This window comes from Pleurodeles waltl, chromosome 6, assembly GCF_031143425.1.
Source record: "Pleurodeles waltl isolate 20211129_DDA chromosome 6, aPleWal1.hap1.20221129, whole genome shotgun sequence".
NCBI classification, from domain to species: domain Eukaryota; kingdom Metazoa; phylum Chordata; class Amphibia; order Caudata; family Salamandridae; genus Pleurodeles; species Pleurodeles waltl.
The window spans coordinates 565,524,590-565,550,139 of record NC_090445.1 but is presented as its reverse complement, the minus strand read 5'-3'; the positions used below and the strand labels follow the sequence as shown (position 1 = coordinate 565,550,139).

Sequence of the window (25,550 nt, the reverse complement as noted above, 5' to 3'; positions counted from 1 at the left end):
GGGAACACATGTATTTGCTGCCTTCTGATATGTGCAGCTACTACTGCCAGGCATTTTGTAAAAACTCTTGGCGCAGTTGTTATTCCGAATGGCAACACTTTGAATTGGTAATGTATCCCTTGGAATACAAACCTTAAGTACTTTCTGTGTGAAGGATGTATTGGTATATGGAAATATGCATCCTTTAAGTCTAGTGTTGTCATGTAGTCTTGTTGTTTGAGCAATGGGATTACGTCTTGTAAAGTAACCATGTGAAAGTGGTCTGATTTGATGTAGGTATTTAATATTCTGAGATCTAGTATAGGTCTGAGAGTTTTGTCTTTTTTGGGTATCAGAAAGTACAGTGAGTAAACTCCTGTGTTTAATTGTTGTCTTGGTACTAATTCTATTGCTTCTTTTTGTAGCAATGCTTGAACTTCTAATCCTAGAAGATCTATATGTTGTTTTGACATACTGTGTGTTTTCGGTGGGACGGTTGGAGGGAATTTGAGAAATTCTATGCAATAACCATGCTGGATAATTGCTAAGACCCAAGTGTCTGATGTTATTTCCTCCCAATGTGTGTAAAACTTGGTTAGTCTCCCCCCCACAGGTGTTATGTGTTGGGGATTTGTGACCTTGAAGTCACTGTTTGTTTGGAGGAGTTTTGGGACTTTGGAATTTTCCTCTATTTTTTTAAAATTGTCCTCCTCTATATTGTCCCCGAAAACCTGCCCGCTGATACTGGCTCTGGTAAGTGGGCTTTTTGTGAGGTTGTGGCTTCTGTGGTCTGCCCTCGAAACCCCCCTCGAAATTGTGTCTTTTGAAATGTGCCTCTGCTCTGCGGGGAGTAGAGTGTGCCCATGGCTTTGGCCGTCTCAGTGTCTTTTCTAAGTTTCTCTATCGCAGTGTCCACCTCCGGCCCAAACTACTGCTGTCCGTTGAATGGCATATTTAGCACAGCTTGCTGTATCTCTGGTTTAAATCCTGATGTACGCAGCCATGCATGTCTCCTTATTGTTACTGCTGTGTTGACAGTTCTAGCAGCTGTGTCTGCAGCATCCATTGCTGACCGTATCTGATTATTAGAGATACTCTGTCCCTCTTCTACCACTTGCTGCGCTCTTTTTTGGAACTCTTTTGGTAAATGTTCAATAAAGTGTTGCATTTCATCCCAATGGGCCCTATCATATCTGGCTAACAAAGCTTAGGAATTTGCAATGCGTCATTGGTTTGCTGCCTGTGCCGCCACCCTTTTGCCTGCTGCATCGAATTTTCTACTTTCTTTATCTGGAGGTGGTGCATCTCCTGAAGAATGTGAGTTGGCTCTTTTGCGCGCTGCTCCCACTACAACTGAGTCTGGTGTTAGCTGTTGTGTGATGTACACTGGGTCCGTTGGTGGCGGTTTATATTTTTTATCTACTCTTGGAGAAATGGCTCTCCCCTTGACAGGCTCTTCAAACACTTGTTTGGAGTGTTTGAGCATTCCGGGTAACATCGGAAGTCTTTGATATTGACTGTGTGTAGACGACAGTGTATTAAAAAAGAAAGTCGTCTTCAATGGGTTCTGAATGAAGGCTGACACTGTGAAATGCTGCAGCTCTTGATACCACTTGAGCGTAGCCTGTACTATCCTCTGGTGGCGATGGTCTTGCTGGATAGCATTCAGGGCTATTATCTGACACTGGTGCATCATAAAGGTCCCATGCGTCAGGGTCATCTTGACTCATTCCCGTATGAGTTGGGGATTGCATCATTGGTGGAGTGGCTACAGGTGATGGTGGCGGAGAGTGATGTGGGGATGGTGGTGGTGTTACTTGTTTAGCCACCTTTGCGTGTGGCTGTTTGTCCTTGTCTTGGAAGGCAAGTTTACGTTTCATTTTGATTGGAGGAAGAGTGCTGATCTTCCCCGTATCTTTTTTAATAAAGAGCCGCCTTTGTGTGTGATCTGGCTCTATTGTCTCTAATTCTTGTTCAAATCTGTGTGTCTTCATTTGTGAGGACAGTCCTTGTTCCTCTGAATAGGAACTTTTTTTCGGTTCCGAGGCCGGATGTTTCGGTACCGAAACCTTTTCGGCTGCCTTTTTCGGCTCGGACGAAACCTTTTTTACTTTCGGCGTCGTGCCTTCTCGATGCTGACCCATTTCGGTGCCGCTGTCTCGATGCCGAATCTTTTCGGAGCCACTATCTCGGGCCCGAGATTGCTGTGTGCCGGTATCTCGACCGGGGTCAGATGACTTCGACACCAGCTCGCCCTTTTTCGGTGTCGATAGACGGTCACCTATTTTTCGGGTTAAGCCATGGCCTGTTGGCGGTGGCGTCCCCTGGGCTTTAGCGGTCTTCTCGTGAGTTCTTCGACGTCTTACTCACGGTTTTCGGCGTTTCTTCGGGATAGATCTCCTCCGAGTCCGATTCCTGGGTGGAGAATGTTTCTTCCTCCTCCTCGAAACGCCCTTGTCCTGTCGGCGCCGACACCATTTGCAGTCTTCTGGCTCTTCGGTCCCTGATTGTCTTCCTGGACCGAAACGCTTGACAGGCCTCACAAGTATCTTCCTTGTGTTCTCGTGACTAACACTGTATCTGATCTGTATATGGATACTTGTTATGGCATTTTGGACAGAAGCGGAATGGGGTCCGTTCCATCAGCCTTGAAGAGACACGTGGCCGGGCCGACCAGGGCCCGACGGGGATCGAAAAAAAAAACAAAGGGCCACCGGAGCTCTTCTTAATTCGGTGTCGATCTGTTGTAAATAACCAGATACCGAACGCAAACAATACCGACGATTTTTCGGAGATTCTAACTAATTTTCCGACCCGAAACCCGGAGCGAAAAGGAACACGTCCGAACCCGATGGCGGAAAAAAAACAATCTAAGATGGAGTCGACGCCCATGCGCAATGGAGTCGAAATGGGAGGAGTCCCTCGGTCTCGTGACTCGAAAAGACTTCTTCGAAGAAAAACAACTTGTAACACTCCGAGCCCAACACCATATGGCGGGATGTGCACAGCATGTGTATCTGCAGCTACACATGCCATCGAACATATATATATATATATATATATATATATATATATATATATATATATATATCAAAGGGTACTTCATCCTAAACAATCCCATCAGGAATTGGTATAGCTGAAATGTTCATTAGAGACAAGTCTCTGCAGAACTTATGGGAGGAAAAATGTGGTTTTAGGACCCCACCCACCAGTTCAACTTTAAAGAGTTCAGGAAGGTAATGACCATGTATTAGTAGGAAAAAGACGATGACAAACCCAATCGAAAGAAGGAAGGCAAGTACAGTTAAAAAGAACCATAGATAGTCCCATGGAAGAACAAAATAGTTAATTTTGAGCCACTTTATCAGCGTACATGCTCTTGACAGTCTTGTTGCAGAACAGGCAGATGAGTCAGTGAAAGAGACATTAAAGTTGGCAAAATATCCATAAGCAGCTCGTGCAAAATCTGGAGCCGTGTTCAGGAGAGGTGAGCTGGCATAAGTCTCCCTTGGTTGTTCATAGTAGACTAATCTATCCGGTTGCGTTGAATTTGAGTAAAAGCTCTCAATATTGTTGACATTGCTTGTCTAAGACATTAAAAGGACTAATGAAAGTTCATGTTCCACCCTCACCTAGCTTGGAGGCTTGTCAGCGTTGGTGCTTAAAACCTGTAGGGAAACATCTTGGTCTGTAGTGAGAGGGAGTTAGGTAGTACCCAGGAGTCCTCTAGGTCTGCTGAGCAGGATTGGCCATTATTTGATGACAGATGTCACAGCAACGTGCATACTGCTTGGTCTGTTTGAATAGACCTGGCCACCAGTAGCATGCTTGTAACAGTGAAATAGTAGCCGCCACACCAGCATGGGCAGAATAAACTCCCTCATGCACTGCTTTAATCAACTCAGGTCTTTGATCTTGGTTGGGGATCACACAATCACCCACCCGGGTATTGTTAGGAGGGCAGTATTGAGGCTAGATATGCAGAAGGAATATTTGGCAGGATATGCCTTTTGCATGGGCTTGCCTATAGCCGAAGCTTTCACACCAGCCAGTGTTTCATCATCCAGTCTCGTCCGTGAATGAGTTATTGCAGCAACAGAAGCCATAGCTACTGCTGACTTGGCCGCTTCATCAGCCATTGTATTGCCTGTAACTAGTCTTACAACACGTTGATGTACCAATGTATGAAGTTTCTAATTTTAGTTCAAAAACATAGTTAACGTCAGTGGCCATCAGAGACGTTGCCCATTGAATCCAACGTGGATATAGCGACTGAGCGTTGGGAATGCTAGCTTTGGTAACAGCCTCAAGGGCTGGGATTGGAGATATGACAATGATGTGTTTTCCCTGGACTGGAGGTCTCTCTTTAATGACAGCCATCTTAACAGCATCAGTATTTTTCTGTGGGAAACAAGCATTGTTCAACTGTGGACTACAAATGTGATTTGTATGCAATAGGGATGGTATCACCCTCGTTGAACGTTACATAGGTAAAACTGTTCGCACCAGCAACTATTCTGATGACCAAAAGTGTTTTGCTTTCTCTTGTTTGTAAGTGTTTAGCTGCAAGCATGTCTTGTTACAGTGCTCTGAGAATGGGGGTGTGTTTGACTGTCCAATATTTGCTTGAAAGATCAGGATGTGTTAAGTCATATAATGGTTTAGTGTATTGTGTATAATGCGGAATTTAAGTTCTGCCAAAGTTTAAAAAGCCCAACAGTTACTGGAGTTTTTTAATAGTATTAGTTTTTAATAGTGTTTGGTGGTTGTAGTTGTGCGCATTTTTTAAAAAATTGGGGTGCTAGGCTCTTGCCTTCATCTGATAGTTCATATTCCAAAAATAGGACACTAAGGAAGTCTATTTTTGCTTTTTTGACATTGAATTTGTAGCTTAATTCGGCAAATCCCACAACAGTGCAGCCCACCCGTCTTACATGTTGAACAAGATCATCATCCATAAAGTAGATATCGTCTACGGAGGACAATGCCTCAGGATCAATACAGTGTAAAATTGAAATAACACGAGCTGAAAACAATCCTGAACTGTTTTTATATCCTTGTGAGAGTCGTCAAATTTTTTTCAGTGAGCCTGCAGCACTGAAACGTGTTCAGTCCCTACTTTCAGGTGCTGTATTCTGGCAGAAAAAAACACTGGAAATATCCAAAGTTGTTTTGTATTTTTTGCGCACTATATTGTTATTAAGTGCTGTACTGTTTGCATTTTGAATGGCAAATGTGTGTGTATGACTATTTAAATGTCTATAGTCTAAGACTATTCTATATGAATGGTCCGGTTTAGCTATGGTGAACAACGGGTTGTTCACTGGCAAGACACAGGGTTTAATTACGCCCTAGTACACTCTCACAGGTGCTCTAGCTTCATGCTCAATTGGATATTGGGGTTGTGGTTGGAATCTAATTGGTATTATATGGTACGGGGAATCTTTATCCCACCCTAAAGAGTTGTGATATAATGCGGTTGCCTGCGCCTTTGCCCAATCAATCGCGTAAGCCTCCCTGAGCTCTCTGGGAACAAGGGGCGAGAAAAAGGGTTCAATACCTCTTCCCCATATGGGAGGTTACGGACAAATTCGGGTGGCCAATCCTTTTCGGCCAGAAAGATATCATAAATGGTAACAACACAATCCCAAAAGATGCCATCTATAGTGCGCTCAATGTCTCCTTCTAATTTTAGTTTATACACCCTACCGGGTGTGGAGACGTGCATGTCTGCAGTCTCAACTTGTAGGAACTCATCAGTTGCTTTCACCTCCAGATGGCCTTGAAGATTCCAACAAACTATTGTGATCTCTGCTGTGCTGTCTAGCAGTGCCAGTGCCCACTTCCTGTTCTTCAGCAAAGCTCTCATCCTGAGGGGCACTTCGTATAAAAATCACACCCACTTTTTTCCTTTTGAATTGAGGTTTTTGTTGGGGAAGTTTCTCTTCTTTCTTAATAGAAATTTTTGACGAGCATTTCACGTACTCGGTCCGCTGCTCTGACCACCCACCTTTCTCACTGTGTTTATCTGGTGAGTTCTGAAAGGAACAAGACTGGTGTGTATCAGTATACTGTTATCCATCAGGCATTTTCATTTTATCTATATTTCTAAGTCTTAGAGATTTTAAGCAGTCTCAAATGCGGAGATTCTCCACTTTCTTTTTTAGATATTTGTTTTTGTTTATCCCAGCGTTTTTTTTAGAACCCTCAGGTACCTGCTTGGTAGAATCCTTATTGGAGTTACTTCGCAATTGTGGTTTAATAGGTCTGGCTCCCAGGCCATCTCAATCAATACTATAGTAGGTCTCGGTGATAATCTTTGGCAGCTCGCGTTCTTGGTCTTGACAGGAATGTCCTGCAGCCGCATGCGCATTGCTAGGGCATCTGCTTCTCTTTTAGGACTGCTTAGTATTATTGAAGATACAGGGTCAAAATTGTTCATTAATTGCATCCCCAAATCCAGGGCCAGGGCAGCCTCGTATTCATCTTGAATTTGTTTTAACACTTCAGGAAGATTGGCAAGTGTTTGCTGTACTGTATGCGGTAGTATAGAGCGTGACAAATACCGTGCCCCAAGTAGTGTAGTTATCTACTATTGGAACTAAGCCAAGTGGCAAGCACATAGTGAGTATTCTATGTTTATCCTGAGGTCCTGTATGGGGCAAAAACTGCTTCCAACGCATTTATTTTTAACAAAGTCAATCAGTATGTAGTTGTGGTCATCTGGCTGGAACCTCCCTCTAACTGCATGGAGCAGATAATTATTTTATAATAATACAACTGATGTTCTGAGAAAATGTCCCTAGTGGTATGTGTGTGTTTCTATGAGCATTAGAGACACGGTGTACCACTTGTCCCAGCAACCCTATTTCGCTGCAGCCTTGAGGAAAGCGCAAAGGGAAAAAAATGTCTTGCTAAGAAACACAATGCTTTCCTACGCGACAGAACAACCAGATAAAGAAAATAAAACAACACCACAGATGTGGCCAATTCAGAAATAATAAAATCAAGCAGAATAAAATGTTACTAGGCTAAAGGGCACAAGCAGCAGAACTAGCTGCTAAAATAACGTGCCCAGAAACATCACTAAAATGGTTATGCGACAGTATCTCTCTGGGTGTGAGAGTGAGTGTGACAGGGTCTGCCTGGATGTGAAACTGGGTCTGAGAGTGTCTCTCTGAGTGTGAGAGTAAGCGTGAAAGTGTTAGTGTGAGAGTGGATGTCAAAGCATCTCTCTGGGTATGAGAGTGGGTGTGAGTGACTATCTTGTTGTGAGAGTGGTTGTCAGAGTGTCTGGGTGTGAGTGTGAGAGTGTCTCTCTGGGTGTAAGACTAGGTGTGAGAGCGACTCTCTGAGTGGGAGTCTCTCTCTGGATGTGAGAATGAGTGTGACAGCATCTGCCTGGATTTTAGAGTGGGTATTACAGTATCTATCTGAGTGTGAGAGTGGGCGCAAGAGTGTCTGTTTTGGTGTGAGAGTGAATGTGACAGCATGTCTCAGGGTGAGAGTGTGGGTGTGACAGCATCGAACTTGCTGTGAGAGTGGGTGTGAGTTAGTCTGGATGTGAGAGTGAGTATCAGTGTGTGTCTCTGGGTGTGAAACTAGGTGTAAGAGTGTCTCTCTGGGTGTGAGAGTGAGTTTGGGAGTGTCTGTCTGAGTGTTAAAGTGTGTGTGGATGTGAGATTGGGTGACCATGTGTCTCTCAGGGTGTGAGAATAGATTTGCGGGTGATTGTCTGGATGGTTGAGTAGCTGTATGAATATATATATATATATATATGTTTTACATTTTACAAGATCAGCTGATCCACCCACGGATATACATTGGAGGCCACCCTGAGTCCCACGATCAGCTGATCCACCCACAGATATACATTGGAGGCCACCCTGAGTCCCGCGGGCGGACCCGAAGATCTCGCGAAACGTCAAAAAATGTGTTTTGGGTGGTTGAAGCCCATTATTTACTGCTTCATCACAACTATATTCCCCCCCCATTGGGTCAGTGAACCTCTACCCTGACCCAATCTGCTCCATTGCCCCCCCCCCAATTTCAGCTCAGGGACCGTTTCCCGACAAAATAAAATGGCGTCTGCAACATTTCTGTCAGGTTTCAGCCAGCCAATCAGATTCTTCCTGTGGCATGTGGATCTGCACATCGATCCATGGTGGATATGCAGAGGATCTGCATCTCTCTCTATATCCATTTTTTCTAGCCTTAAATTAGTCCAAAACTACTGCACCACCAAAAGCATAATATGCATAACAGGATGTAAGTTCCAGCCAAATTTGGTGTAATTACGTTCAGCGGTTTGGGATATAGGCATGTCTAAAGACTCTATGAATAAATGCATGGGGAAAACACATTTTGGGATCCCCCTTTTTCTCTGCCCCAGGTCCTAACTATATAAATACCTCCTGGCAACTTCCAGGAGATTAATATATATATATTGTGGGCGCTGCAGGGAAGCAACATTAGAAGAAAAAAAAGATTTAGGGCCATATGTACAAACACATTATCCCATAGAAACAGAATGGGCAAAACTGCTTGCTACATCTGGCCCTTAGTCTCCTGGGTCACTGAATCTATGACCCCATGACAACTTCCCACATTCTTTTAAAACACTTCCCAGACTGGACATTTTGCTCTCGAGGCTGGGTATATGACTGCAAGTTATGTTGCCTTGTGGTTGTTTTTATGATTGCATTTTTTGTGCTGGAAAATGTTTAAAAGAAAGACTCAGAAACATGTTTGTTTTATTTTTAAAAAAAGTCTCTCTATTTACTTTTACATATTTCACCCACAAATGTAATAAAACTATGGAAAAAGCATGAGTCACATACATGTTTTTAAGAAAATCTTATTAAACTTTGTTTGGGAATCAATATTAATAACCACTGTGTGAATAATTGAAATATACATTTGAATAAAATTTGGCTTTGCACAGCGGATGTTTGGCCGCACAGCCTGGTCTGTGGCAAGGGCCGGGGGCTAATATATATTAACAAACTTCTTGACTGCATCTGCCTCCAAGAAACAGGCCTGCACTCCAGGATGTTGCTTTTATTAAATCGATTTGATTCTTTTTAACATGTCATTTTCCTACAGTTGACATCTCATACTAATGTCTTCTATGCTTTTTTCACGACTTGGCACTTTTTATGAATATGCTACATATACATTTTATGTCATGAATAGCTTTGAATTGTACATTACATTGATATTTTTGTCAAGGTAATTGAGATGATGAATTTTTAGACGTGGAATTACGGGCAGCAATTGAGAAGTGTTTTAGTATTTTTCCATGTTCACAACACACTGGGTGTTTTTTCTAAAGGTCATGGAGCTTGTTCCACACAGTATGTGGTTCTGAAGAAGACCGCAAGATCGATACGCGTGAGCCTCAATAAATATTTGATAAAAGCAACATCCTAGAGTGCGGGCCTGTTTCTTGCAGGCAGTTGCAGCTGAGAAGTTTGCTAATGGATTAGTGGGTCCTGCCTTCCACCGACCCAAGAGGTGGAGGAGATCGGGAGAGGTAGGATTATGATTATATATATATATATTTATAGCAAATTTAAATATATAGCAAACCTATCATCGATTTCCAAAAATCACCAATAATTTTAAAATTGTGCACAAAACGTTTCTACAGTAATGGCTAAACTGTTTACCTGAAAACATCTTTCTCCTGAAACTGTCTGAGGTTTCACTGCAAATACCTGGGTACCACTGAGCCGGGGTAATGAGAACAGTTTAAAAGGTTTCTCCATTTTCACTCAGCTATAACACAATCACAAGAACAAAGTTGATTTATAGAAAGAGTTCATTCTCTTGCTAAAATTAAAATATTACACTTTGTAACATTTTCTTTAAAATTGTCCCTGCTGCTGTCCCATCCTTATACAATGCACATGAAACAAAATGAAAAGTTACTTACCTGTAAAACCAATTCTCCATCATGCTCACCTTCGTTAAATTTATTTAAAAAAGTAATCTCTCTGCCCATGTCTGTGAACACTTTTAGAAAGTTTACAGAAAAAAACAGTGCACTATATCTCAAATGAACTCTGGCTGACCCACTATAATTTGGAACTCCTTTCACACTGTTCACCACAATATGACTATTCACATGATGTACAAGAGCATCATTTGAATATTTTATGAAAGGCACTTCTAAACTAGATCCCCGCAATTCACTTTTGCTTAGGGTGGTCAATAAATGATGATGGAGTAGGTAGCACGTTTTCAGAGCTCTCTCACTGGACTCCAGTCCCAGTGTTCTTCTTATATGGGTGGTAAAATATTTTAGCCAGGCTGTAGGGATAAGAACAGAGCCTTCAGTTGATCTGTTCTAAGTATTTTCAAGTACCAAAGTGGAGCCCACAACTACTGGAGTGTAGCTGGTCCAGCAAGTGGTGAAAGGCCAGTGCAGCCCTGAGAGTAGAGACCCAAGGTGAATACTAGCATGGGTCTCAGTGTGGCGGCGCTACAGAAGGGGGTAGATGATGACTACTGTGTTACATGGATAGCTTGCAGTATCAGGGGCTCTGACTTTATGAAATGGACTTAAGAGAGAGAGTGCACTTCCCTGAACATAAAGCAGAATATATAGTAAGCCACTCTAGAAGGAACACCCTGACAATGTTTTTATTGCCTGAGAAAGTACAACACCCAGCGGTCACAATTTTATGGAAAAACAGTTGAGCAAGATGGTACATCTGAAGGGTTTTAATGACTTAATGAATCCTGACATTCTACCATAAGCCCGTTTACAAAGTCCTATTCAATAGTCACTAGCCTCCTTAATGACTTAGACAGAGACATAATACTTAAGCTAGTCCCTGAGCTGGCTGGAGAAGTGGGGTGCTTCCCATGGCTTAGCTATATGTATATTATGTTACGTAAAATAATATTTATACACACAAACTGTCACCCATGAAGTATCCTGGTACTATAAAGATGTAACAACAAGGTCAGAGAAATAGATAGGTTAAGTTATCCACCTGACAAAGGCACAGAGAACAATCCAAGCTTTAATAGCTTTACAAAATGCAAAGTGGTTATGAAATGTGACTATAAAGCAGACTGAGGCAGGCATGTTGTTCCAATACTTTGGAAACACAGAAGAAGAAACAAAGCCAGGTCCATAATGTCAAGGATGCTGTAAGAGAGCCAGAATACGGAGTGTAGAAGCGGTCGGTGCCCATCATTCAGGTGACCTTTTGGAGGGCCCAGATGGCTGGGTCTCTGCACCCCCAACTTTGGAGGATGACACAGAGTAGTCACAGGTGGCCAATCAACATCCCCTCCAGGTCACCCCCATGACTGCGGACAAACCTTTCTTAAGTTAACACTCGCCCTATGGGTGGGAAGCATGAGACAACACCCAACGTCTTTGATATGCAATATGTATACTGCAAAGGCGATTTTACAAGATCCCGGGTGGGGGCATCTAGTAAGGGGGCTCACAGTTTTATCTTCACAACTATAGTTCATAGCAACTGAATCTTCTCATACTCTGCAGCATGCTGTTTGTCCAGGAATTTGGGCCAATTGAGAAGAGTTTGTTAAGGGCTTGAGAAAGGATAGAAAATATATGGCACAATTTCTATATGAAACACAAACAATCTGCAACAGTAGTGTACCTAGGCCGGGTTACATCAACTAGATTACACAACAATGGAGAGGACATGTCATGATAGAGGAGAGGAGTCTGCTCTTTGCTATATAAAGTAATATGAAAATGCTGAGTAGGTACAAATTGCTGACCTTGTACATCAGAGAGTTGGCCAATTTAAAAAAACAACAAAGAATGCACACATTTAAAATGCAGGGCCAGCTGACACTGAGGATGCTCTGTGGTGGTGTTGTGCCAACTTACTAGTTGATGTATTTTTCTGTTCTTATACCCTAAACTCACACAGCCATACTTACTGAGCAGCTTATCTGGAAACAATCTCAATCTGATGTATGTTCCACTCATATGGGGAGCCGATTTCAAAAGTGTGGCCGACAAATTTGCTGTTAGACAGATCATATACACCCTCTATCAAGGACAATGACAGCTAGAATAATGAGGGAATTTAAGACAAGGATGGAATATTGATTGTTGCTTGATGTTTGGACACAAATACATCAATGCAAAATTGGGCCATTCTACCCACCAGTTTGGAACTTGCATTCCCCATCACCTTTTCAGTGGATTATGAAATGCCCTAAGTGGCCAAGGGACAAGGCCGAACGAGGGCAAAACAAGTCTGGTGTTTCTCAGGCCTTTAGACCTCACCTGGCAGATCGGGGTGCACTGTTGCCAAAGGAGTGGGGTCAAATGTTAATTTTCATAAGGCATACTTTTGTCTAGAAAAGCACAGTGGGTGAAACATGACTGGTGGGAATCCTACCTTGAATGATTGGTGGTGGTTATTTGCTAACATTCCTTTAAACACTTTTCGTTGGATTTGGAATTCCTGATCGAGCAATTTCATCTGCAGACAACAGATCAGTCAAGTGATACACAGCGTAGAATTATTCCTTTTAGTAACCACTGACAATGCCAACTCAATGTTCAGTATGAAGAATATTTTCCTGTAATCAAACCCACCTGAAGAGGCTTTTCAAATTTAGTTTCAAAGAATTTAGGATTTAAAAATACTATAGAATGATCATTAACAGTGAAGAATTTGAGAGGTATTAGGTCACTACTATAAAATTCAACCTACAGTGGAAAAAAGCAGTATTAACTGATCCTAAAGAAAGCAAGATAACATGTGTAACAAGTGTTGGCTGTTCAGAGAAACTTCTGTGGCTGTTTTGAAGATATTCTGTGAAGCAGTTTCACTATAATGACTGTAACCATGTGATAGCTATGGATTTCGGATAATTCACTGATGCACTGTGGATAATGAAATAACTTCTAAATTAGATTAATTTAATGAGTGTTTCACAATATGTATTGTGTACAGAGAGAATGTTTTTAATTTTGCAAAGAAAAGTGTATCATGTATGATGATGCATGCATAAGCATGCAGGCAAGTGGGTTTTCCAATTAAAGAAAAGCCATTCCAAGATGGGCGTTGATGCATATAATTGAGTAGTGATACATGAGGGTAGGGCACTGGTGGCTATTTTGGTATTTTTTATATTTACTGTTCTGAAATTGCAGGCGGACATTTTAGAACTGGAACAAAAGTGTGTGGCAGCACAAAAAAGGAGGCAAGCAACTGAGTAGCATTTAACATCTGCCAGTCCCTCTAGTTAAGTAAGTAAATAAATAACTGAAAATGGTAACCGGGGCAGGGAGCAGAGGAGTGAGTGTGAATAAAGAGCAAGCATGATAGGCACAAGAACAAGTGGTAGAGAGACCAGAAACCCAAGAAACACATGCACTCCCAGTGTGCTGAAAACCAAAGAAAATAAGCACTGGCAAAGCCAAAAGCTATAGCCTACTAAAGCCTGATATGCCTGTTATAACGGACACACTGGAGCGAATTACTGTGTCTGGGTCAAAAGTCAATCTGTTTTATTTGTTTTAAACTTGTAATACAATATTGCAAATTAGAATAACACTATAAACTCACCACACTACATAAGCAATATCATGGGCACTTTGGCCACCATTACACATTTCTGACATGGCAGGTGTAATGGACTGGCACTTTAAACTTGTTTAACCTCTTAGGTGCGTGTGACAGCCACTCTTTCTCTCTCTCTCTCTCGTTCTCTCTCTCTCTCTTTCTCTCACACACACACTCTCTCTCTCACTTTATGACACCTCCCCCACCCCAGTGCATCTGACGGCCATTAGCCGTCATTGAGGATGGATGGCAAGGCCACTCTGCACCAGAGGGAGTCCTTTATGTTTTTTTATTGAGGCTGCCTGGGAAGAGCTTCCTGAGCAGTCTGATTTTTATTTTTTTGGTTTACTACAACGATGATCACGTGCAGGGTGCCCCGTGCCCCAATTCTTATGGGAGAGGTAATTTTGGAAAGGGGAGAATCTCACCTTTCCAAAGGTACCTCTGCCCAGTGGATCCCTAATAGGGGATCGCTGCAGAAAGGGGATACCCAAGCAGAGATCCACCCATTAGCCACCAGGGATAGAAGAGTGACCCCTTGTGCAAAGGTCAGTAGGCAACAGAGACTATTTTATTTTGCTTACGTGAAGGGGTGGGGGCTGCCCAGAAAGGGCATGGCATTGCCCCACACTCCTCAAACACAGGCACAGTCTTTCTGTCGTCCCTGGAGGACAGATGGGGTTTATTACCCCCAATCTGCCTCCCGGGGGGGTAAACAGCCCACTAGACACCAGGGAATTATTATTGTGTTTTTTTAAAGAGAGGTAGGGGGTTACCCACCATGGGCATGGCCATGCCCCAACCCCAACCCCAAATAAATGGGGGCCAACGTCTTTCTGCCCCAACAAGGAGCAGATGAGGCAATAGTCCCGGATCTACCCACCCTTGCTCTCATGGGGACATAAAACCTGCACCAGAGATTCTTTTTTAGTTAAGTGTAGGGGTGGGAGTTGCCCATCCCGACCCCACCCCCACAAAATGGGCATAATCTTTCTGCCCACCCTAGGAGGCATATGGGGGTTATTATTCCACATCTGCCCCAGGGAGGGGGGCGGACAGAAATCCCATTAGACACCAGGGAATGTTTTATTCTTTTTATAAAAAGGAGGTGCACCATGGGCATTGCCATGCCCCCACCCCAAATAAATTGGGAGAGAAGTCTTTCTGTCACCCTGGGGGGGGGGGAAATGATGCAATAGCCCTCAATATGCCCCCCGGGGACAGCAAGCTCACTAGGCACAAGGGATTATTATTATTATTTTTTTTAAATGTTTAGGGGTTGCTCAGAATGGGCATTGCTGCACCGCCACCCCTTCAAAAAATGGGCATAGTTTCTGCCCCCCCCGGAGGCAGATGGGGTAATTAATCACAATCTGCCCCCCAGGGGGCAGAAAGCCCACTAGAAGTCCAGGAATCTTTTTCTTTTTTTTAAATGGCCATGCGCCTACGCCAAATAAATGGTGACACAGTCTTTCTGTCCCTCGGGGGGCAGATGGGGTAATTACTCTCATCTGCCCACTGGGGGGGAAAGACACCCCACAAGACGCAAAGTAATGAACAATTTTTTAGAGGAATGGGCATCATCCACCACCATGGGCCTGGTGATGTCCCCCCCAACTGAAGGAGACAACAGTCTTTGTGCTACCCCTGCGGACTAAAACATCTCATCCCAATGGCAACCAAGAGGACATTTGACTGCTTTGGGTGTTGATTTTACATATGAGTCAGGAGAGCCTGGCTAACTCCCAATATCATCCAACTTGCAATGGTGAATGGCTGCACTTTTTGGCTTGGATAGGCTGCCACCTGAAATAACCTACCATAACCAGACCGTTCTAAAAACTAGACATCTGTGGGAGTCCAGCGTGATGTGTTTCACATGCATCCCACACCATTTTCTCACCAACAATACCCTGCAAACCTCAAGTGATGACTTAAATATTTCCCTTGCATTTCTGTGATGAAAACTTCCGGAAACCACAAAATTCCTACCACCCATCATTGCCCCACCTAAGCTGATAAACACGCTGCACCACTTGAGTGGTTTTGCTTAGTGCCAGCGACAGGAATGGATCCAACGGGGGACAATATGAGTCCCCATGTAAGGGCTCCCATTGTCCTGGTTTGATCCATTCCTCTCACGGGTACTAGGCCTACCCTCACAAGTACGGTATCATTCTTATCGGAAGAATTGAGGGAATGTTGGGTGAAAGGACGTTTGTGACTCTCCGCAGGTTCCAGAACTTTCCATCTCAGAAATATGAGGAAATGTGTTTTTTGTCAAGGTTTAAGGTTTGCAAAGGATTCCGGACAAAACAGTGTGTTGAAAACCACACACGTTAGCCCACCCTAAATACTCCTAGGTGTCTAGTTTTAAAAAATTTACACGTTGGCTAGGTTTCTCCTATGTGCCAGCTCAACTAGGGTCCTACACTGGAAAAAAATGCCAGGTTTCTGTAGAAAAATGCAGTGTGTCCATGTTGTGTTTTGGGCCGTTTTCTGTCGCGGGCACTAAATCTACCCACACAAGTGAGGTACCATTTTTATTGGGAAACTTGGAGGAATGCCGGGTGGAAAGAAGTTTGTGGCTCCCTGCAGATTCCAGAACTTTCCATCACAGAAATGTGAGGAAAATGTGTTTTTTTCGTTAAAGTATGAGGTTTGCAAAGGATTCTGAGAAAAAAACGTCGTGCAAGCCATGCAAGTCAGCCCAGCCTGGATACCTCTATGTGTCTATTTTCCAAAAATGTACAGGCTGGTTAGGTTTTCCTCGGTGGCGGCTAAGCTAGGGTCCAAAATTCAGAGCTACCCACACTGAAAAAAGAGGGTGAGTTTTCAGTGAACAAATACAATGCATCCATGTTGGTTTCGAGCCATTTCCTGTTGCAGGTACTAGGTCTACCCATACACAGTGAGGTAGCATTTTTATCAGAAGACTTTTGAGAGCACAGAAAAGTAGAACATTTTTTTATTACCAATTGGATTTTGCTGCATTGGTGCCTTTCAAATGTAAGCCAGTGTATAGGAAAGATGCCATTTTGAAAAATACCCTTCTTCAGACCCCTTTGTCTATTTTCTCAGTCCCCTCAAGGAGAATACACAATTCTTTGGTGCCTTTAAAATCCACAGTGTGTGGAAAAAAAGGATGCATATTTTGTGTGGATACCTTATCTGGAAAATAAAGTTATGGAGCCCTAAGCATGAACGTACCCAAAATAGCCAAAAAGGGCTCAGCGTTTGGGGGAGGCCCAGCAGCTAAATGGGTAAGTGTATTCCCTTATTAATCTAGCATGTCTCCTACTGTGGATGGGAGTTTTAGGTTTCCTAAGTGGGAGCTTAACAGAAGCACCTAGAGGCGAGTGAAGACAATACAAACCACTAAAAAGAACAAATGTTCACAAAGCAGTATACCAGAATGCCCCATCTGTAGAAAGTGGGGTGGATTGTCACCCACTATAATTTTTAATAGATACAGGTGCAAAAACCTGCAAAGCGCCATCTTCTCACAATTTAAATAACAATGTAAATTGTTTCTTGTTAACTTCAATACGGACACTGAACGAGCTTAGGGAACTCCAGGATGAGGCACCAGGAGTTGAGAGAAAAAGTGGGAAATAGCAGATTGTACAGGGGGGGTCGGTTCACCAGAATCCAATTAGATTTTATGGAAATGTCCATTCAGAATAGTGTAAGACACATGTTAGTGGTTTTGTCCTTGTTTTCGAGTTGAGACCTATCCAACTAGGTGATGCAACAAAATGACAGTGGCTATGCTATTACTGAGGAGGTTGATCCTCATATTTGATATGCCAACTTCTTTAAAATCAGATGAAGGTGCTTGCTTAAAAAGTTAAATAATGAAACTACTGTGCACAGCTTTGCAAGGAGGGGGTTTGCAAAATGTATTTCTAAGTAATAAATAATGTTTGCGTAGAGTCATGAATGATTTGCACTAAAAATAAATACAGTGCACTTTACAGAACCATGTTTTTCCAACACTGGCCAAACTAGGCCCAAGCTAGGCCCGACTCCATATGGAATTTCAACATCACTGCGTTTTAATTTCTCACAGACCCCAAATGCACCAAATGTGCAAATGAAAGGCTTTGTTATAATGTGTTGTTCCTGGTGAACCCTAGAGGAATCTTCATGTAACTGTTACAGGTCCTTCCTGCCTGTTCTAGTGGTTCTTTTAATTTCATGTCTACCATTGTGTTGTATGTAACTAGATGTACACTGTCTCATCCGGTGACATGAGATCAAAACGGGACTAATCAATATTCATTAGGGATGGTAATTAGAATGGTGTTAGTAAACGTTGCATTATGTTCTGTATTGTGATTTGCTGAGACTATATAACATTCTGTTTACTTCATACAGACTATGTGATTTTTTTACTGAGTATCTTCCTATAAAAGAGGGCTCATTTCGTAGGTGAGCCAGTCATCTCTTGATTCTTAAAGAGCGCACCCTTGTTATTATGACTAATGCTTAAGACTTAAAATAAGTCTGGCATTTTCTCTAAAGTCTGACACAATTACAACTCCTGCTGCATTTAACTAAATTTAATATTAATTCCACAAATCGGATTTATCATGCATTCCAACTGATTTGTGAGACTACCCATAATTTGCCTTCCATAATGAACAAAAATCTTAATAAACCTTCTTGCTTTCTAACTATTACCTCGTCTCAAGAAGGTTGCTTCAAATGATTGTGCTGTTTGATTTGCTGTCAAACTAATCTATGGTGGGGCACATTTCTTCATATGTTCACCAGGATAACTCCGCCTCTGATCCTGCAAATGCACTTTATCTTACTATTTTATCTGATTATCAAAGACAGCGTCACCACAGCCACTGTGGCGCGTGGCTTTCTATAAAAACCAAGCCTTCTCCAGATCACCCTGCCTGTTCTAGTCTCCATCGGATGAATTTATGTTGCACCTGCGTCTTCAACTTTGAATGCAGAGATCAAATGCAAACGCCTGTAATGTCTCCAATCCGTTTTTTTGTGTCAGACATCAGCATCTTGACTGAATCAATAAAGAGTTGCCTTCTCATGCTGTGCAATGCAGGGATAGATTCGGTGACATTTTGCTCAACTGATCTCTTTATTAATGTATGCTGCTTAGTCTGATTATACCTTTACTCATTAAAGGCTTTGTGGCATTGGCAAATGCATTAGGCTTGGCCAACACACGCAAATTTCATTTTAAGCCTGCCCGTGTTTGCATTAATTAGCACAATAAAAAAGAAACCATTTCGACTTTGCCTTGCTCGTTTATCTTTGTTTATCTTTTTTATTGGTTTTGTTATAATGGCACAGCATACTGAAGAGAAGTGTCATGTAGATGATCTACAAGAGGGCTAAATGGCAAATTACCACAAAACCTCACAACCTATTGCTATGAGTGAATAAAGGTATCCTTTCGCTTGAATCCAAGGAGTCCCTATGATAGCAATCCTCCCAAAGCCTCTGCTGTATATACAAATGTATTAATGAAGGAATAAATCCCCCTACTGAGTGATTTGACTGAAACCACCCAAACCATCATGCCACAGGCCCTAGAACAGGCCAAAGCATACATCCCCTCTATTACTCCAATTTCCCCCTGGCACTAGAAGATGACTGCCTAGGTGCAGCATAGGATGCACTTACCACTGCGCATTGGTTCTACGCAACACAAGACTCTCACACTTGTGAATCTTTATGTATGCAGGGGGAGAACAGTAGGGGATACAGTGTCAGGTTAACGTGGACAGAAGTCTTGTATCTGAGAAAGACACATTTTGTGAAAACACCCGAGTAAAGACAAGACAAACTATATGTTCCTTGATCCTGCAGGAACCTCACAAGACTTGTTGAAGGTGGTGGCCAGCCTAAAGTACACAGTATGGAATAGTTTCTTACCTGTAACTCCAGTTCTCTCGTAGGGGTATTTCCAGTGCTTTAAATGGAAAAATAGAAGTGCAGGTACTCGGTACCAGTGTACCTGCTTGTTTCTGAGAAGTGCCGGTACTCTACAATTCAAAGTATTACGTTTTTCTTGAGATATGCTTGTACTCTCCCTCTCAAAATAAAAAAGTGCCGGTACTCAGTACCGGAGAGTACCGGCCCATTTAAAGCACTGGGTATTTCCATGATAGTCATAAGCACTGAATAGTTCCGCACGCCTGCTGGGACCCCGGAGCACTGTTCTGAAGTGTCTTCTTAAGTGTAGATGTTCGCCTTTCTTGAGGAAGGCCTGCAAAGTCACTTAAGAATGTCAATGTGCAGCCTAGAGGAAAGGCTACAAAGGCCAAATTGTTCATTCTTTTTGGTTGAAATAAGGGTACGGTAGTATAGATATACATTAAACAACATGTATATTCTAGAGATGATGTAGAAAACATCTTTAACAAACCTTTTTACAACTTTAAATAAGGATGAAGCAATGCAGGGCAGTGTAGCCCATAGGCTGCCATTATACAGAATGAAAATAGAGCTGTGCCTTTAAGAAGAGATAGACTTCCTGTATCCCATCATGCACAGCAAAAGGCAGTTGCCTCAGTTCTTTTTGTAGGCTTGTTAGGTGACGTGAAGAAGTCTGAAAATATCATTATTTATTAATATTATTATTATTATAATTATTATCATGTCAACTCCACCGGGGAGGAGGGAGGGTTGCTTATGACTATCAGGGAAATCCCCCTATGAGAGAACTGGAGTTACAGGTAAGAAACTATTCCTTCTCTCGTAGGGGATTTCCATGTATAGTAATAAGCACTGAATAGATTAGCAAGCCCATCCCCATGACAGCGGTGGAGTAGACAGAACAATAAAGAAATAAATAACGCAAAGAGAATCTTAAGAGAAGCCTTTCCAACTTGAGCATCTGTCCTAGCATCCGAATCAAGACAGTAATGCTTAGTAAAGGTGTGGACAGATCTCCATGTAGCCGCTTTCAGATATCTGCTAACGGAATGTTTCTCATCAAAGCAGCAGTGGCTGCTTTGCCCCTAGTGGAATGGGCCTTAGGTCTGCCATCGAGGGATTTATTGGCTAACTGGTAACAGAGTAAGATACATGAGACAATCCACCTGGATAAGGATTGTTTGGAGGTGGCCAGGACTGTTCGAACTTGGCCATAGTTAATAAACAGCTGTTGTGACTTGTGCAATGATTTAGTTCTATCTAAATAACATTTTAAAACCCTCTTTACAGCGAGAGAATGTAGTGTTCTCTCAGCAGGAGTAGATGGATTTTGGAAGAAAGTCGGTAAGGAAATGGTCTGGTTCACATGAAAGTCTGAAATGACTTTAGGTAGGAACTTAGGATGTGTTCTCATTACCACTTTTGAGGGATGGAAAACAGTATAAGGTTCTTGAGCGCAAAGGGCCTGGATCTCACTAACCCTGCGAGCTGAAGTGATTGCAACAAGAAAGGCAGTTTTCCAGGTAAGATGTTGGAGGGATGCCTTGTGTATGGGTTCAAAGGGGTGTAGCATCAGACGTGAAAGGACTATATTAAGCTCCCATGGAGGAGATGGACGTCTAGTAGAAGGAAAACATTTTTTTAAACCTTCTAGGAAATCTTTAATGACTGGGATTTTAAAGAAAGAGGTTTGTGAAGGACTTTTCCTATATGCTGTCAGAGCTGCAAGGTGTACTGTGATTGATGAAAACTGTAAGCCGGACTTCGCCAGGTGTAATAGATATGGAAGAATAGCTTCTTCTCCGCATGTCGTTGCGTCAAAGTTCTTGTCCGAACACCATATGCAGAACCTTTTCCACTTGAAGGCATAAGCTGTTCTTGTGGAAGGTCGTTTTGCCTCCCTTAGAATCTCTATGCAGTCCTGAGGAAGATTAAGATGACCATACTGTACTAGCTCAGGAGCCAAGCTGCCAAATTCAAAGACGAGAGATTGGGATGTCTCATCTGGCCTCGAAACTTCGTGAGAAGGTCCGGGCGGCATGGCAATCTGATATGTCGACGGAGTGATCGGTGAAGAAGGTCCGGGAACCACCACTGACGTGACCACTCCGGAGCGATGAGAATCATCTTGGTGTTGGAGTGGGACAGCTTGAGGAGGACTGTCGAGATCAGGGGAAGCGGCGGAAAGGCGTAAAGAAATTTTCCTGACCAGTCCATCCACAGGGCATTCCCCAATGTCCCTGGATGGTAGTACCTGGAGGCAAAGTCTTGGAATTTTTTGTTTTCTGGGGTTGCGAATAGATCTATAGAAGGGGTACCCCAAATGGAAAATATGGAGTGGACGACGTCGTCGTGTAGAACCCACTCGTGGTTTTCGTCCATTGCTCGGCTGCGGGCATCCGCTTGGACATTCTGTATGCCCGGAAGGTGAGTTGCTACTATTGTTAAGTTCCTGGCTCGAAGCCAGTGCCAAATTGTTCGGGCCTCCGTAGACAGAGTTCTGGATCTGTTGCCCACTTGTTTGTTCAAGTAATACATGGTGGCCATGTTGTCTGTTTGGAGACGCAGAGTATTCGCAGTCAATGCGGGGAGGAAGCCCTTGAGCGCAAGATGGACTGCACGTAGCTCTAGGAGACTGATGTGATATAATCTTTCCTTCTGTGACCAAGAGCCTTGAATCTGAAGGTGATCCATATGCGCACCCCATCCGAGCAACGATGCATCCGTGACTATCGTCTGAGTGGGAGGATGTTGGTGAAATGGCATTCCTTTCAGGAGATTGCTCGGAGAACACCACCACTTGAGGGATTGAATGGCATGGGAAGAAATAAGGATGCTGTCCTCCCAATTGTCTACTAGTTGATTCCATTGGTTTTCCAGGCACTCCTGTAAAGGTCTCATATGGAGGCGAGCGTTGGGAGTGAGATAGATGCAAGACCCATTGACCCCAGGACAGAGGATACCGTCCTTGCAGTGGTCTGAGGGACTTTCTCAAGTAGCTGGCACTTCTGGAGGATTGATAAACGTTGTTCCTCCGAAGGAAACACCTTTGCTTGAGTGGTGTCGATGATGGCGCCTAAGTACTGCAACCTCTGTAGAGGTGATGTCGTGGACTTGGCGAGATTGACCTGAAGGCCCAGTGTCTGGAGTAGTTGGTAGGTCCAACTGAAATGCCGTTGGGCCTCTCGGGATGTGAATGCTTTTATGAGCCAATCGTCTAGATAGGGATAGACAAAGATCCGATGTCTCCTTAAATGGGCTGCCACCACCGCCATGTATTTGGAAAACGTCCTCAGTGCTGATTTGAGGCCGAAGGGTAGCACTGTATATTGGTAATGTCTTTGTCCGACGAGAAATCTTAAGAACTTCTGATGTTTTTTGACCACGGGAATGTGGAAGTAAGCATCGCGGAGATCTATTGAACAGAGCCAATCGCCTTGATGAAGTTGGGGATAGATTTGGTGTAAGGATAGCATTCTGAATTTTTCCTTGCAAATCCATTTGTTGGCTATTCTTAGATCGAGAATGGGTCGGAACTCGTGCTTGTCTTTTTTCGGTACCAGGAAGTACCTTGAGTAGATTCCCTTTCCTTGCTGGTTCATTGGAACAGGTTCTATCGCCTTCTTTTGTAATAGGGTTCTGACCTCTACTTTGAGAGCGTCGAGGTGATATTTTACCAGCTTGGGTGGAATAGAAGGCGGAGGGTTTATGAACCTGAGACAATAGCCATTTTGCACAATATTCAAAACCCAGGCGTCTGATGTTATGCGTTGCCACTCTTCCAGGTGATGCGAAATACTTCCCCCTACCAGAGTGGGTAATTGAAGAGGGGGAAGTAAGGATTCAGGGTTTTGATGCTGATGTTTGACGTCCTCCTTGGGAGGTCTGCGGTGTGGAGCGACCCCTTGTTTGTTTTCGCTGGGTCCAAAACGGTCTCTGGTGTTGCTGGTGCTGGGATCTAGGCGGCACCCACTGCGGAGTTTGATGACTTTGAGAGAAAAATCTACTGTGGTTGGGACGGAAAGTTTTCTGCTGTTCTCTTGGCTTCTCGATGCCCACTGCCTCAAGAGTGTCTAATTCCGTCTTCATCCTAGACATCTCATCGTCTGCATGAGACCCAAACAAAGTGGAACCTAAAAAAGGAAGGTTCTGTATCCTCTGTTGCGCTTCTGGCTTGAGTGAAGTAAGGCGTAGCCAGGAATGTCTTCTTAAGGATACGCCATGACAATAACCATGAGCAGATAAAAGGGAGGAATCCACAGCCGCGCTAATCACCTGGTTTGAGACCATGGCGCCTTCATTTACAATTTCATGGTGATGGCTGATGTTGAGCAAACTTTGCGACCTGCGGCATCAATCTTTCTACTCTCCTTGTCTGGTGGAGAAGAGGACGACGGAGATGTTGAATGAAGCTTTTTAGCAGCCACGATTACCACCGAATCGGGCACTGGATCCGCCCTCAGAAATAAAGGGTCCTGCTCAGGAGGACGGTATTTTCTTTATGAGTCTGGAAGGAGCAGTCTTGGTTGTGGACAGTGTAAGAAAAATGTCCACTGCCGGTTCAAGTAACCCTGGGACCAACGGTAGTAATGGTCTAGCCGAAGATCGCTGGTTTAATGTCTCAAATATGATAGAGGTTGTTGGAGTGGGTACTGCCAGGGGGATGTTCAGCTTGGTAGAACCGCAAATTAATACCTCCTGAAAAGTATTCACGTCATCTATGGGCGAAACTCTCGGAGACGGGGAGTCAGATAACGTCGGAGAGTAATCTCTTGTGGATGAAGAGGAGTGCCTATGGTGGGAGCGAGGAGACCTGTGATCCGAGTCATGCCGATGACGGTGTCTAGACGTGGTGGAACGTCTCGATGAATGACACGACTGTCTTGTGGATCCTGCAGGAGTCACAGGGGCAGCCTCAGAAAGTGGTACCGGCGGAGGAGCTGTAGGTGCCAGAGGTGTCGGTGGTAAAGGAGATGGCTGAGGAGAAGGTGGCAAAAGAATCAGAGAAGCCGAGGATTCAGAAGTGGTATAAACTCTCCTTGGTCTCTTTGAATGCCTTCTCGACGTCGAAGTACAATGTCGACGTGTACCTCTCGACGTGGATTCCTTGCGCCGTTGGGAGCCCCTCGACGGCGATCTGCCTCGACGTCGGTGGGATGACGTTGATCGTCTCCGACGGCGAGCACTGTCTCTCGACGTCGATCTTCCCTGTCGTGACGACAGTGACCTCGACAGAGAACTCCTGGACAGCGAATGTCTGCGCCGTCTCGTCGACGATAACGCTCTTGGTGGCGAGCGATGTCTCTTACTCGAAGGCGAGCTGGTTCTCGACGGCGAGCATATCTGCGCTGTTGCTTGTCTCGACGTCGATGCTCTCGACGTCGTCAGAGACCTGTGACGTTTTTTAGCAGATTTGGAAGCTGCTCCAGAGGCAAAGTCAGAGACCTGGTGGAAAACTGACCTTCCCCTCGCTCTGTGGTCTTGCTTGTGGATTGTGTCCTCCGTCTACTGTCCTCCTTGGCCTGAAGGCAAATTTTCTCCCTGTCACGCAGGGTGCGCATGGAGAAGGTTTTACGGATGTCACAGGCATCAGGTTTATGAGAAGACGGCAGGCAAATAATACAGACTTGATATGGGTCTGTTTTAGCCTTTTTCCTGCCACAACTAGGGCACTTCTCAAAAAGTGAAGGCATGTTGGTGGAAAAAAGCCTTACATTTCTGTCAGAATTTGACAAAAAAGGACAGAAAACACTCAATCTGGTTGAAAAACGTCGAGTGAAAATGAAATCCAAAGGATTTGTGTGAATTTTAGTCAAAAAAAACTATAAATAGGTGGAGCTCAATGCTTCAGGGTCCTGTCAGAAGTAGCCGGAAAAAAGAACTGAGGCAAATGCCTTTTTCTATGCATGATGGGATACAGAATGTCTATCTCTTCTTAAAGGCACAGCTCTATTTTCATTCTGTATAATGGCAGCCTATGGGCTACACTGCCCTGCATTGCTTCATCCTTATTTAAAGTTGTAAAAAGCTTTGTGAAAGATTTTTTCTACACCATCTCTAGAATATACATGTTTTTTAATG

The 25,550-nt window shown here is 43.5% G+C and overlaps 1 long non-coding RNA gene across 1 annotated transcript in view; it reads right to left on the bottom strand.

Annotated features, from left to right (window-relative positions):
* The window catches only part of LOC138301986 (uncharacterized), a 78,406-nt gene that overhangs the window by 4,427 nt on the left and 48,429 nt on the right, over positions 1-25,550 (bottom strand). The window contains exon 3 of the long non-coding RNA XR_011205206.1: positions 9,651-9,759. This is a non-coding gene — a long non-coding RNA (uncharacterized lncRNA). The remainder of the gene's footprint in view (positions 1-9,650; positions 9,760-25,550) is intronic.